At 38.5% G+C, this 13546-nt stretch overlaps 1 long non-coding RNA gene across 2 annotated transcripts; it reads left to right on the top strand.

Annotated features, from left to right (window-relative positions):
* Positions 1–9314: 9314 nt before the first annotated feature.
* LOC147858689 (uncharacterized) lies at positions 9315–13221 on the top strand. Of its 2 annotated transcripts, none has more exons than XR_015530394.1 (3): positions 9315–9525; positions 9727–9833; positions 12806–13221. It is a non-coding gene; the product is annotated as an uncharacterized LOC147858689 (long non-coding RNA). The 2 variants fall into 2 exon arrangements; XR_015530395.1 differs by having other exon boundaries at positions 9323–9525; positions 12883–13221.
* Positions 13222–13546: the final 325 nt, after the last annotated feature.

The following is a 13546-nucleotide window of genomic DNA, read 5'->3' as shown; positions in this document are numbered from 1 at the left end:
ATTCTAGGGATATGTGGTGGTCTTGAGGAGGTGCATGTCAACTACCCTAGGGTTTCGTATCTTAGGGCATGTTTGATTCCATACACCTAATTGTTGATTATTCTAATTAAATTTTAATTTCATAAGTATTGTTTCACTTATATGATTTTCTAGTAATTATTATTTACCCGCCCACAATTAACTCTCCTTTTTCCACTTCCTTTTCATGTATAAAGTATTTACATCGTTTATTTTAATGTAACCTTTACGTGTAGACTATTTTTTCGTATGGAGTGGTTTGTTGAACGATTTTTTTTCAACGGGTCATCTAGGTTTAACTCTTATCATCAAGCCTTAGAAAACGAGTAAAACCATATGAGTTCCCTTATTGATGTTTTACTCATGGATTTGAGTATTACATCTTTGCGCACAACACCGTCATCACTTGTATCAATTTGTGGCTTATGTCACAATTGTGCAAGTTATAACAATCATATTGGGATGTATATGTGCATACCTCGCACTTCCCATTTATTTGTGACATTGTTTTTTTCGTAGGTAACACATGGGTTCTTTTTTTTTACCCTTGTTTTCGTCACTACTTAACTCTTATGAGTAGTGCCTTATTTGATCATTTTATCATCACGTTTGCTTATTGCTCGCAAGACTAGAATATTACTTGTGAGTGCACTTGTTTTTTCACGTAATACACTTTCTCGACCATATAATACATGATGGGTTGGCATTAATATAAGGCTATCTAGGAAATTTCATTGATGTAAGAACCATGGTTGAGCCTCGGGGAGCCGCCATGATTACTCAAGATAGAGATCCGAGAAATACATCTTAGCTATGTTTTCCCCCATGGTTTTTAAAACACCATAGTGTTACCATAGTTATCGGATCTCGAATTACATCTCATATGTCTAGAGGGGTAAAGACATGAGATACTTTCTTGGATAAAGTTCTTTCAATCAAAATTTCAAGCATTCATTTTGCTTGTGTATTTTCTGAACCTCCTTATTTTATTGCATACCCACAGCGTGCATCATGGAACAAGTTTTGAACGCAGTTGGAACGATCTCTTCAAATGAGACCTCTCAACCCCAATCCGCATCTCGCACACAAGCTGAGATCACTATTGAGCAATTGCTCACTACTACCTTGAATCAATTGGCCGAAATGAGACAGGCCAATATGGCATTGGAAAAGAAATTCCAAGAATTAACTATTGAGTCCAAGAAAGAAGGTGAACCTTCCTTCGTAGTCACGCCTTTCAAGGGAGATAAGAAAGAAAGAACCGAGGAGGCTATTAGCACTTGGCTTGGTCGTTGGGAGTCTCACTTTGAGCTTCATCCCAAGCCCGATGCAGTAAAAATTGGTTATGTCGGTCGTGAGTTAGGTGGCCGAGCTGCTACTTGGTGGCGTGGCCTAAGGACCGCAAAAAACTTACCCACAACTTGGGAAGGTTTCGTTGATGTTTTTAAGAAACAATTCTTGCAGCCACCTTCTCAAACCGAACAAGCGCAACACTTGCTCACATTGTCTAGTAAGCCATTTACCTCTCTCGAGGATTATGTGCATCACGCTCGGACCCAGATCCAAAAATCGGGACTTACGGGTGAGAAATGGTTTGTCGCTTGTTTTTTGAATGGTATTCCCAATGGGGATTATCATTGGATTGTCCATGACAAGGACCCCACAACTTTCGAGGAAGCCGTCAACATTGTGCTGCGATACCATAGGACTTCCAAGAAAGACCACAATAAACCTGAGTTCGCCAAAACTCCGAATGTCAAGTTCATTGGGAAACGTAAGCAATCCAGTGACACTCTTGACCGCGACTCAAAGAAACCGAACCTCTTCTGTGCATATTGCAAGAAGCGGGGCCACACAAAGGATACCTGTCGTCGTCTTGAGAGGAAGTCAATGAACACCCCTCCTCAAGACAAATCTACGAGTCACACAGGTGAGTCTTTTGATATTGTTGAAGTTCATACCAATCACTTAAGTTTATGTGAATGCACTTTTCCTTCACATTTACTTGGACCTAATGATTTACTCCGAGCAGTCGGATATATCAATGGAACACAAGCACATTTCTTGTTTGATTCTGGTAGTTCTCACAATTTTCTTAATGATCACTTTGTGCAGCAAATGGAGCTCCACATAAACGCAAGTGATCATATCTATCAAGTTCACATGGCAAATGGAAACGTTCAATACATCAGTGGCATTGTTTGTCAACTGCCAATTCAAATAGATACTTATTTGGAGAAGCTTGACTTTCATGTTATGAAATTACAATCCGCAGATGTCATTTTAGGATATCCTTGGTTTTTTAATAAAAACCCTTCTTTGTCCATTGATTGGGTTAATCACTCAATCACATTTGAACTTAATAATTGTAAACATTTTATTCAATGTTCCAAACTTCCTTCTCATTCACTTGTGTCTTCTAAATCTTTAAGTGAGTATTCTAGTTCATTAATTTATTCGTGTGTAATTGATCCTGCGGTTCAATTTTATTATTTTAATATTGACGCCACACAATTACCACATTTTGAGCAACGATTACTCGACTCTATTTTAGAGGATTTTCAAGATGTGTTTCCTACTGAATTACCGCTTACTTTACCACCTAAACGTAATGTGGACCATCAAATTGAACTCATCCCTGGGGCTGCTCCTGTGAGCATTCCACCTTACCGACTTAGTCGATTAGAAGAGGATGAGATCGCTAAACAACTTAAGGAATACTTGAGTATGGGCCACATTAGGTATAGTAAATCACCTTGGGGTGCGCCAGTTCTATTAGTCAAGAAGAAGGAAGGTTCGTGGCGAATGTGTATCAATTATCGCCGTTTGAATAAAATGACAATTAAGAATGCATATCCATTACCTCGTGCCGATGATTTGATTGATCGTTTGCACGGGGCTCGATATTTTACGAAAATTGACTTACGAACTGGTTATCATCAGATTCGCATCGCCGAGGATGATATTCCTAAAACCGCTTTTCGTACGCGCTATGGCCATTATGAGTTTTTAGTCATGCCGTTTGGGTTGACTAATGCTCCAGCCACATTCCAACAAGCGATGAATGATGTTTTCCGAGATCAACTCGGTGATTTTGTTGTCGTCTTCTTGGATGATATTTTGATATATAGCCGTACCTTGCAAGATCATGTTCAACATGTTCGATTTGTTTTGCGAAAGTTGCGTGACAACTCTTTCTATGCAAAACATTCAAAATGTGACTTCTTCCAAAAATCTATTGTGTACCTAGGTCATTTAATTACAGAAAAGGGCGTTGAAATTGAACCTTCTCGTATTGAAAAGGTTAAACTTTGGCCCATTCCTCGTAATATTCGTGAACTTAGATCATTCTTAGGGTTTGTTGGATTTTTACGAAAATCAATTCGTAACTATTCCAAATTGACTACGCCATTAACTGATCTTTTAAAAGGTCATCCACGTAAGTCTGTCAAACCAATTTCATGGAATGAAAAACTTGACAAATCATTTGAGACACTCAAGGAGCATGTGTGTCAGGCTCCCACTCTTCTATTACCAGACCCTTCTAAGCCTTTCTCAATTGAAACCGATGCTAGTGATTATGCTATTGGTGCCGTTCTTTATCAAGGTGGTCACCCTATTGCTTTTGAAAGTAAGAAGCTTGATGCTGCTCAATCTCGGTATTCGGTTCAAGAGAAAGAGTTGTTTGCGGTGATACACGCACTTAAAACATGGAGGCACTATCTCTATGGAAATAAATTTGTGGTTACAACAGACCATCAATCATTAAAGTATTTTTGTGACCAGCCCGATCTTGTTGGTCGTAAAGGCCGTTGGGCTGACCTTATGCAAGATTTTGATTTTTCCATACGATATCGCAAGGGTTCTATGAACACCGTTGCTGATGCTCTTAGTCGCATTAAAGAAGTTAACATGCTTAGCTTCACGGAAATAAAATCTGATCTTTTAGATCACCTTCGAGGGAAATACCTTGATGACAGTTATTTCTCAAAATACTGGACGAAAGCCGAATCTGGTTTAGATGCCGATACTAGCACCCTACCCTCGAAGGCGACCTTTCACATTACAAACGGTTTGCTCTACCGTAGTGGAAAGATCTGTGTTCCAGATTTACCAAATGTTAAACAGAAATTTTTTCATGAATGTCATGATGCACCATCTGCTGGTCATCCTGGAATACAACGCACACTCGTTCTCATCTCGTGTACTTTTTTCTGGCCTAAGATGCGCTCTGACGTGCATAAATACGTAACTCAATGCTTACAATGTCAGATTAATAAGTCGGAACGACTTAAAGCTACTGGTCTTTTACATCCCTTAGATATTCCCAACAATAAATGGGAAAGTATCTCGATGGATTTTATTGTTAGTTTACCTCGTACACAGAGGGGTCATGATGCCATATGGGTTGTCGTTGACAGGCTAACAAAATTAGCTAGATTTATTCCTACAAAAACCACGGTAACCGCTCGACAGTTGGCTTATCAATTTGTTGATGAGTTATTTCGTTTTTATGGATTACCGATGGATATTGTTAGTGATCGAGATTCCAAGTTTACTAGTGACTTTTGGACTCAGGTCTTTAAGAAACTAGAAACTACGTTGAGCATGAGTTCCGCAGATCATCCTCAGTCTGATGGACAAACTAAACGAGTTAATCAAATTATTGAGGACATGCTTCGAGCTTATGTAGCAAAAACCCCTTCTAAGTGGGAGCAATACCTTCCTATCTTAGAATTTGCCTATAATAGCTCTAAACATACATCCACTGGATATAGTCCTTTTATGTTGATGTATGGTTTTCAGCCACGTGCCCCAGTTGATGTCACGATTCATCGTGATACATTAGACAGTACACGCAATTTTTTGCAAGACATGAACCAAATGTTGCATATTGCCAAAGAAAATGTCAAGACAGCTCAAGATCGTGCTCGATTTTATGCTGATCAGGATAGACGTCCTCGTGCATTTACTATTGGTCAAAAAGTTTTTTTGCGTGTCCCGACTGATTCTACGTCATTATCTACGGGCAAGTGCGCTAAGTTAGCCCCACGATATTGTGGCCCATTTGAAATCCTTAAGCGAGTTGGGTCATCTGCTTATCACCTTGCCTTACCTCGTAACGTGGGTATTCATCCTGTTTTTCACGTTAGTCGTCTAAAACCATTTTTAGGCTCTGGTGATAACACCATCACAATCCAAGATCTTGTAACATTAGAGGATTTTTCTTACAAACCTCATGTTCCTGAACGAATTCTTGATTCTCGTACTAAACGTTTACGTTCTAAAGAGATTCGGCTATTCAAGATCAAATGGATGGATAAACCTATTGATGATGCCACATGGGAACGCGAGCATTCGCTTAAGGCACAATTTCCTCACTTTATATTGCAAGAGTGCAATCTTTTGAAGTAGGGGAGTATGTTATGTACACATAACGTTGGTGAGGGTAGGTCACTAATATTTACATTAGTGAAGGGTATGTTCACTATTATTAAAAAGGGGACTAATGATTGGATAGAATGAATGATATGTGCATGCACTATCATGATTTAGACAACCAATGAATAGAGAGCCTTTTAGAAAGGCACATCTATTCAAGGGGCCTAGGAAAAGGTATAAATATGAGGCTTAGCTACCCTCATAGGGATGACGTCGGAAGGCTGCTGTCGTAGACACCGGTGGTGCAGGCTAGGCTTTCGTCTCGACGATCGTGTTTATCTCTTCCAAGGTATTAGTCATCCTAATATCCGGCGGTATGGGACGTCGGTGGTAGGTTGGCTATGTCTAGATCATAGCTCGGGGGTGGTCGGGTGGAACGGGTTCTTCTATCCAATCTATTTTCTTCCTTTTTACTTGATTTGGTCTATTGATTAGTAATAGACTCTTAACAGGAGTCACAGCAACGTGAGTGCTGAGATGGGCCTATTGAGCAGACATGCCGACCGAGAGGGTCGAGGCGCGCAGAACCAAAGGGACGGCAAACGAGACCGGACCGGATGAGGAGCGCGAGCAAGGCGGAGTGACGCCAGGAGAAGTCGTTTGGAAGAACCGACTGCCACAGAGGTTGACACTACGACCCCACCTCAAGTTGAGCTTGAGGGGGAGTGTTGAGCGGCAAGCTCAACCGGAGCCGGATCGGCTGAATAAGCCGGAGCCGATAAGCGAGACGGATCGGGCGAAACGGATCGGTATTATGGTGAGCAACCGAACCGGCAAGCAGTGGAGGCCGGGTGTAATCCGTAACCGGAAGTCCAATCGGAAGCCTAGTATAGGATAGACTACTAGGTAGCTATAGTCTCGTAGTAAGTGTCAGATGCTCGTGTGAGCATTGAAGTACATGGTACTTCTGTCAGTCCCAAAAGGACTTGTATAAATAGTGCTACTTAGCACAGTGTGTGTACAGAGTCTTGATATAATTTTGAAATTGTGTTATGCTCTCTCTGTCTCTCTCGCTCGCTCTCTCTGTGTGTGTGTGTGTTGTTCTCTGTTTTACGCTTCCGCAAACACTTACGTTTACAATTTGGTATCCAACTATCGAACTATCATGGTTAGCTCGGTTATGGTCAAGTTATATAACACTATCATGGACCAAAAGAGTAGCTAACATCATCACAAACGAGCACTTGGTCTAGCATGCTTTAGGACAAAATATTCAGCTATCGATCATGGAAGAAAATGCAATGTTGTTGTTTTGTGGCTCAATTGTATGACAAAATATTCAACAGTTGTAGCTCAATTGTATGACCAAGGTAGGTGCCAATTGAAAATGGATAATGGTTTCTCAAAGTACTTTTTGAGCAACATGGGGGTCAAGCAAGAGTGCCCACTCTCTCCTACACTCTTTGGTCTATGCATCGATAAACTTGAAGAAATAGTAAAGAGAGTTCAACTTGTAAAAGACGAAGAATTTGATGGGCAAAAACTCATGCATGAGCTTATTGTTATACTCGATATGTTGGTGACGTTTTATTCTCATATAATTTGGATGATATGCAACACTTACAATGATATATTGGACACATTCAATCAAATCAATGGGCTAATTGTTAATGTGGACAAAACGAAAATGATGACAATAAAGGCAATGGAACCAAGACACTACCCCATCTTTACACACAAGGGAGAACCAATAAAATTAATGCAAAGCTTCAAATATGTTGCCGTTAATGTCCCATTGACAAATAGGTGGAATGTATCCCATGATTCTAGATTTCAAGCCGGTTGGAATAGTTATTATATGTTTGAGAATTAGTGCAATCAAAGTGATACTCGAGGGTGGGATTGGAGATTGATGTTATTCAATTCTATGGTGGTCCAAGTGTTGCTTTGTGGAGTGGAAGTGTGGGGTGGCATTGACTCACTAGTGCATGGAATGAAATAGAGAAAATCCCAAAAATGTTCTTACATAGACAATTGGGGGTAAAATCCTCAACACCCTATCCTATCATGTTATTAGAAATAGGTGCTCAACCCATAGAGGTACTAACCATGCAAAGAGTATTTCAAGTATATTACAATATTCAAGAAATTGTGGTCATTGATTGCCCAAATAAACTTGGAACATAGGATGCAAGGCACAAAAAACTAATGGCTATGAAGATGGGGTGGGGTTTAGGGGTGTGAAAGACCTATTGGAGCTTTTAGATGATGCTATGAAGTATGTGATGATTGAGGATAGATTATTAGGGGCACTAAGGAATGACGTGGTCAAGATGCTAAAATGTCGAAATTGGAATATTGCATTGCAAATATTAACCCCCACTGTTGGCCCCAAAATAAGGGGAAAAATGTTGAAATGTATCCAATCACATCTCGCTACCCCCAATGGGCCTTGGCTCTTGAAGAGCCTTAACACTTTCTTGGAATCACTTACACAAGTCAAGCGTTGAGGTAACGTCATGGAGTCATCATGCAAACATGAAGATATGCAATGAAAACTTGGTCGAGGATGAACGTCACTTATGTATCTCATGCTCAACGTAAAAGGTAATTCGCAAGAAACATGATGACTTGTTAGACAAGCACGATAATGTGAGTGTCTTGTACTCAAATGTTCACCAAGAAGGGTAAGCACATATGTGCATGCATTATTTTCACACCATTTTCACATCGAGAGCTTTTGCTAAAAAGTAGTAGTAACCCTCAAGTAACATACAAGATGATATGTTGATTTGGTCCTATAGATCAAATTTGGCTTCAAATTTGGTCCCATACAAGAACATCACTTCTCTTCTATTGTATTCTATAAGAGTTAGTAGCATGTAGCAATGGGCCCCATTCGGTTTGATTTATTTGCCTTGAAACCAACCTGAATTGAACCAAACCATTTATATAAAACAAAAACCAAACCAAACCAAACCGTTTATGAACTTTCAAGTCATTAAGCCAAACCATTTAAGAAAAGGTAAGCCAAACTGTTTAAACCATAACCGTTTAGGGAAAAGTTAAAACCAAACCGAGCCATTTAATAAAAAGTTTAAACCTAACTACATTTAAGCCAAACTAATTAAAAAATTAATTAAATAAAAATATACTAAATTAAATAAGCATTTATGTTAAAATAAATAAATAAATAAGCATTAAATTAAACCATTAGATTAAATAAACATTTAAGTTAAGTGAATTAAATCAATAAAAAACATTAATTAAACCATTACGTTACATAAATATTTAAGGGATAAAAAAAATTAGCCCAAAACGTTTACATAAACCTTTAAACCTATGAAACGATAAACCCCAGTTTCAAATTACATAAACCTTTAAACCAAACCACTTAAACCTATAAAACGATAAACGTCGGTCGACGGTTTCAAAACCAAACCGAACTGTTTATTAATAATTAAAACCAAACCAAACCATTTAATTATTTTGGAACTTGTAAACCTTTCAACCATGGACTAACGGTTCAATTCGGTTTGAGCCGAAACCATTTAAACGTATAAAATGATAAACCCCAGTTTCAAAAACAAACCGAACTGTTTATTAATAATTAAAACCAAACCAAACCATTTAATTATTTTGGAACTTATAAACCTTTAAACCATGGGTTAACGGTTCGGTTCGGTTCGAGCCGAAACCGCAGCCGGGCCCATTGCTAGTACTAGCCTCCTCTATCAATCTATGATTATATTGTTATATTGTATTGTAGAAAGAGTTAGGTAGTAGGCTTCTCGTCTAAATGAAGGGAAGCGAGATTCGAACCCGAGTCGATTGAAAGCAAACCCTAGAAAGCGTCTTCTGCTCCCCCTGCGGTCTAGAAGGTTCTTCTGAGCGCCACCAATCCACGAAGGACGGAAGGAGCAGAAGAAGAAGAAGAAGAAGAAGACGGCAGGCAGCCGCCATGGCCAGAGCTTGCGCTTCCAGACTGTCGCGATGCTGTGACGCCCTATCATCTCCTTCACTTCGTTCTCCCATTCGTCGCCTTCCCGCGAAGCCTCCTCCTTCTTCTTCTTCTTCTTCTTCTCTGCCTCATCATTGTCGGCACGTTCGTCCTGCAGATCTCAGGTAAGAATCCCCCGCAGCCTCTTTCTTAGCGTTTTGTTCCCTCTTTTTATCTTAACAAATTCCTCCCTCCTAAAAAATTATGTTTAATCATTTTGTCATGTATGTAGAATTTCTACTAATGAAGAATATGTTTTTGGTATAAAATAATTTCCTCTCTCCTTCTTCATTATCCATTCTCGTTTTCTTTCCCTTTTTCCACAGCTTGCGGTGCCTCTCTGCTTTTCTTCCGACATGCTCCTCTACAATGATTCCGCTTCCTCCTTTACACGCAGGAGCTTGGAAGCTTATTTCTCTAATACCGGCCACAGGTTTGTTTTTCCCTAGGACTCTTCATATTCTCATTTCACTTCAAACTCATGATAGATGAACTTGGAAAAAAAAATAGCAGCTCATTTCAAGCTACAAATGTTTCGGTTCTAGTTTGCAATAATTCATGTAGTCATTTGTTTTTCAAGCTCATTATTGATGAACTTTCAAGAATCAGTAGTTCATTGGATTTGCTGAATCAGCATAATAGATGTTCCTGAAAAAATGCATCATTGTGCACTGGATGCATATTTGCAATTTTCAATTCACAGCATTTTTACTCATTCCAGCATTCATAAGTCATACTGCATTTGTGGAATTAAGATGATAGATACTATACCTGGAAGAGTGCATTGGTTCATATGAGAAAATCACTTAATGTAATAAAAATCTGTGTCTGGCACATTTTTTGAATTAATCTTAAAGGAACTTAGAAAAAGCAATTATTTGTTTCGTTGTCCATTTCCTCATCTACTTTTGTATTCAAAATGGATGGAGTTGGAAGGAATAACATTTCAAAGCAGAGAATGAAACACAATCGATAAACTTATAAGATGAAATACACTGTCCATAAGTAGAGGAGAGAGCCTAAAAAGAGGGACCAGAAGCATGAAAAGATGTATAGATTTGATCAAGGGTGAGGTTATATCAAATGCTATACATAAAACCCTGGATGGATTTAAAAGGACAACTTTCAGCAACCTGAAACGACTCTGGTGCTTGAAGGGGAAAATGTGGTCAATGCACAGCCAAGAATCTTCTGAGTTGAGACTAGGAATCAATGGATAAGATGTGTATGGCAGTGCATGGATGTTGGAGAAAAATCTCAAAAATACTCTGGTCAACTCCAAATGTGGGAAGTTGTTTTCAATACTGCAATGTCATAAATTCATATAGAACAAAAGAAATCCTGAAGGTAGAAAGATGACCTGATCATTTGATTGCAACAACTCATTTGTAGGTTGAACTTGACGAAAGTGATGGGTACAAGAGGTAATGGGACAGCTACTCAACTCAAAATAAGGCAGTTCAGGGACCAGCATGGTCATTCTCTTGAGTACTGATTATGTGGAAAATAGATTATAGACGTCTTAAAAGTAAAGCAAACCGAGGATTAATTGTTATAATTTGAGGTATGACCAAGCCACACTTCTGAATTCTTTCTGATTGAGGACAATATGACAAACAATCGAAGGTAACATAGGGAAAGACTCGTTATTTGTTGATCCAAGATGAAGTTCCTGTAACTTCGAGTTATTAGCAGTATCAGTGGGTAGTGATTCACTCTGAAATGCCCTGTTTTGGTCCTCAAAGGGATGGTAGCAAAGTTACTACTTAACAATTTGATCACACCATATATCAGTAGCTTGAACTTGAGAGAAGTGATGGATACAAGAATTAATGGGATAGCTAACTTAACTCAAAATTAGGCAATCATGAACCAGCATGGTTATTCTCTGTATTACTGATGATGTGAAAAATAGATGATACAAGTCTTAAAAATATAGCAAACCAAGCTCTAATTTTTGTAAATTGAGGTTTGGCCAAGCCACACTTCTGAGTTCTTTCTGACGGAGGACAATGCAACAAACAATCAAGGAGATCAAAGGAAAACTCTCGTTATTTTTAATCGAGGAGGAAGTCTTTCCAACATAGAGAATTATTAACAGCATCAAAGTGTAGTGCCCTGTTTCAGTCCTCAGATGGATGAAATTGCAGACTGAAAGATGTATGTTATAGTTGTATAGTGTATGTACACATGTAACCAATAGTGGGAGAGAAATCAAAAGGAATGGAGAAGAGAGGATCGAGGGAAAAGAAGCTGAAGGGAGTCAAGGGAAGAATATGAGGGGAAAAGGCCAGAGCAGCAAGAGGAGGGACAAGAATAAGTGGTGGGAGAAAGGATTTAGGAAGGAGAAGTAGACAGGAATGAGGAGAGAGGGATGGAAGATAGGGAGGATGTTAAAACTTGAAGCTCATCAGTTGTCAGTCTGTCCTTCCCACATTTTAAATGTGGATCGCACATCCCTTTAGCCAATCACAACTTTAATGCAATGAACAAATCTTACTCATTGGCATGGTTGAAATTAAGGTCTAATCACACAATATTCTCCAAAAGAAGTTCATAATTGACTGCTAAAAGCACAACCCGTACATACAAAAGACACATGCGTCGATCTACATATGCACAGGTTCATGTGCATATACAGTTGAGAAGGGAACAGAATTATAGTCAGGTTCTTTTTTAAGCAAAATGGCATGCCCCTTATACTTTCTGTAAAGGAAATCCACTACAACGGATTGTAATTTCTGAATGAATTAGGCCTGGCTTTGACGTGGGCTAGAGATATAGTAGTAATGATGGGTATCTATAAGAAAATAGCGATGATGCTGGCTTCATACTGTGTTCCTGTTGTATCAGTATATGTAAAGCATATGTAAGGAATTGATGAACAATTCATTTAATAGATTTGAACATTCTATCCACGACATTAGTGACAGAAATTTATCCTGTCTTGTTGCCGAATGGATGCCTATGCCCATAGTAAAATATGACAATGTTGTACCGATGGTTGGTGTCGAGTTCATTCTCAGAATTCCTTTGAAGAGGTCTGAACCAAGTGCAATGATTTTTATGCCACGCAATACCACATATGGAGGGTTAGTTATTCCATCAAAGGTGAAACGAACATCTTAGTTTTTCACATCTGAAGTCCTTAATAAACATAGTGAACTAATTACGTTGCTTGGGTTTTGCTAACAAATAAATTGATTAATTTTGACTCTTACCTACATATAATCTGATTGAGAATCTATGCATGCCCTTTACCCTTGAGATTTCTGTGATAATTGAAATGTGGCCTTAATTTCTACTGGCAAATAAACATAATGAGTTCACAAGAATATTCTTTATTTTGGTGGCTTGCCATTGAGGTCAATTTGAATTTTGAAATTTGGGTTTTGGCTTCTTCAGATGATGATGATGATGGTACCTAATGCAGTATTAATATCTTATACCATAGCCGGTAATACAACTTTTTTACTGCTCAGATGATTTGGATGATACATGAGGCTAATGCTGAGGACCTGTGCTGGGCCAGTGTTTTTGGAGTTCATCATCATTATGTGAATCATCTTTCTGGAATTGTCACAGTACTCAGATGTTTGAATTTTTCAGGTAGTGATAGACAATAAACAAATGGCCTAACGTTTTAGTAAATCAGAGCCTTCAATTTTGCATTATAAATGAGTATTTTGCTAATAAAATACTGGCTGCAACCTGGATTCCTTTCATTGATGAGTACGATAAGTTTTGCCACAAAGCTGGGTGTACAAAAACATCTTTGATTGCATTAACAAGAGTAATTAAATATCTAACATCAAGTGTAATGGCAAGCTCTTTTGTGGATATTATTTCTGTTTGCTTTATTAAAATTTTATTTCAAAGGTTCTGAATATTGCTGCGAGAGTGTCTCAAAGTCATATAATAAAGTTGACATTAGTTTGCTCTTTTTTATTGCTTAAAGTGCAATTATATTGCAATCAAATTCTGTTGCCATGTTATATGCTGAGGACAAGTTTTAATGTTTCATCCATGGATCTCACCCTAAAATAGATTGAATAATTGTGCAATTATATTGCAATCAAATTCTGTTGCCATGTTATATGCTGAGGACAGTGTTTAATGTTTCATCCATGGATCTCACCCTAAAAT

Source organism: Azolla caroliniana, unplaced genomic scaffold (assembly GCF_043228905.1).
Source record: "Azolla caroliniana isolate FFs.n. ecotype wild unplaced genomic scaffold, voAzoCaro1.0.p SCAF_10, whole genome shotgun sequence".
Lineage (NCBI taxonomy): Eukaryota > Viridiplantae > Streptophyta > Polypodiopsida > Salviniales > Salviniaceae > Azolla > Azolla caroliniana.
Note: the sequence above shows the minus strand (reverse complement) of the source record. Positions and strands in the feature narration are given on the sequence as shown.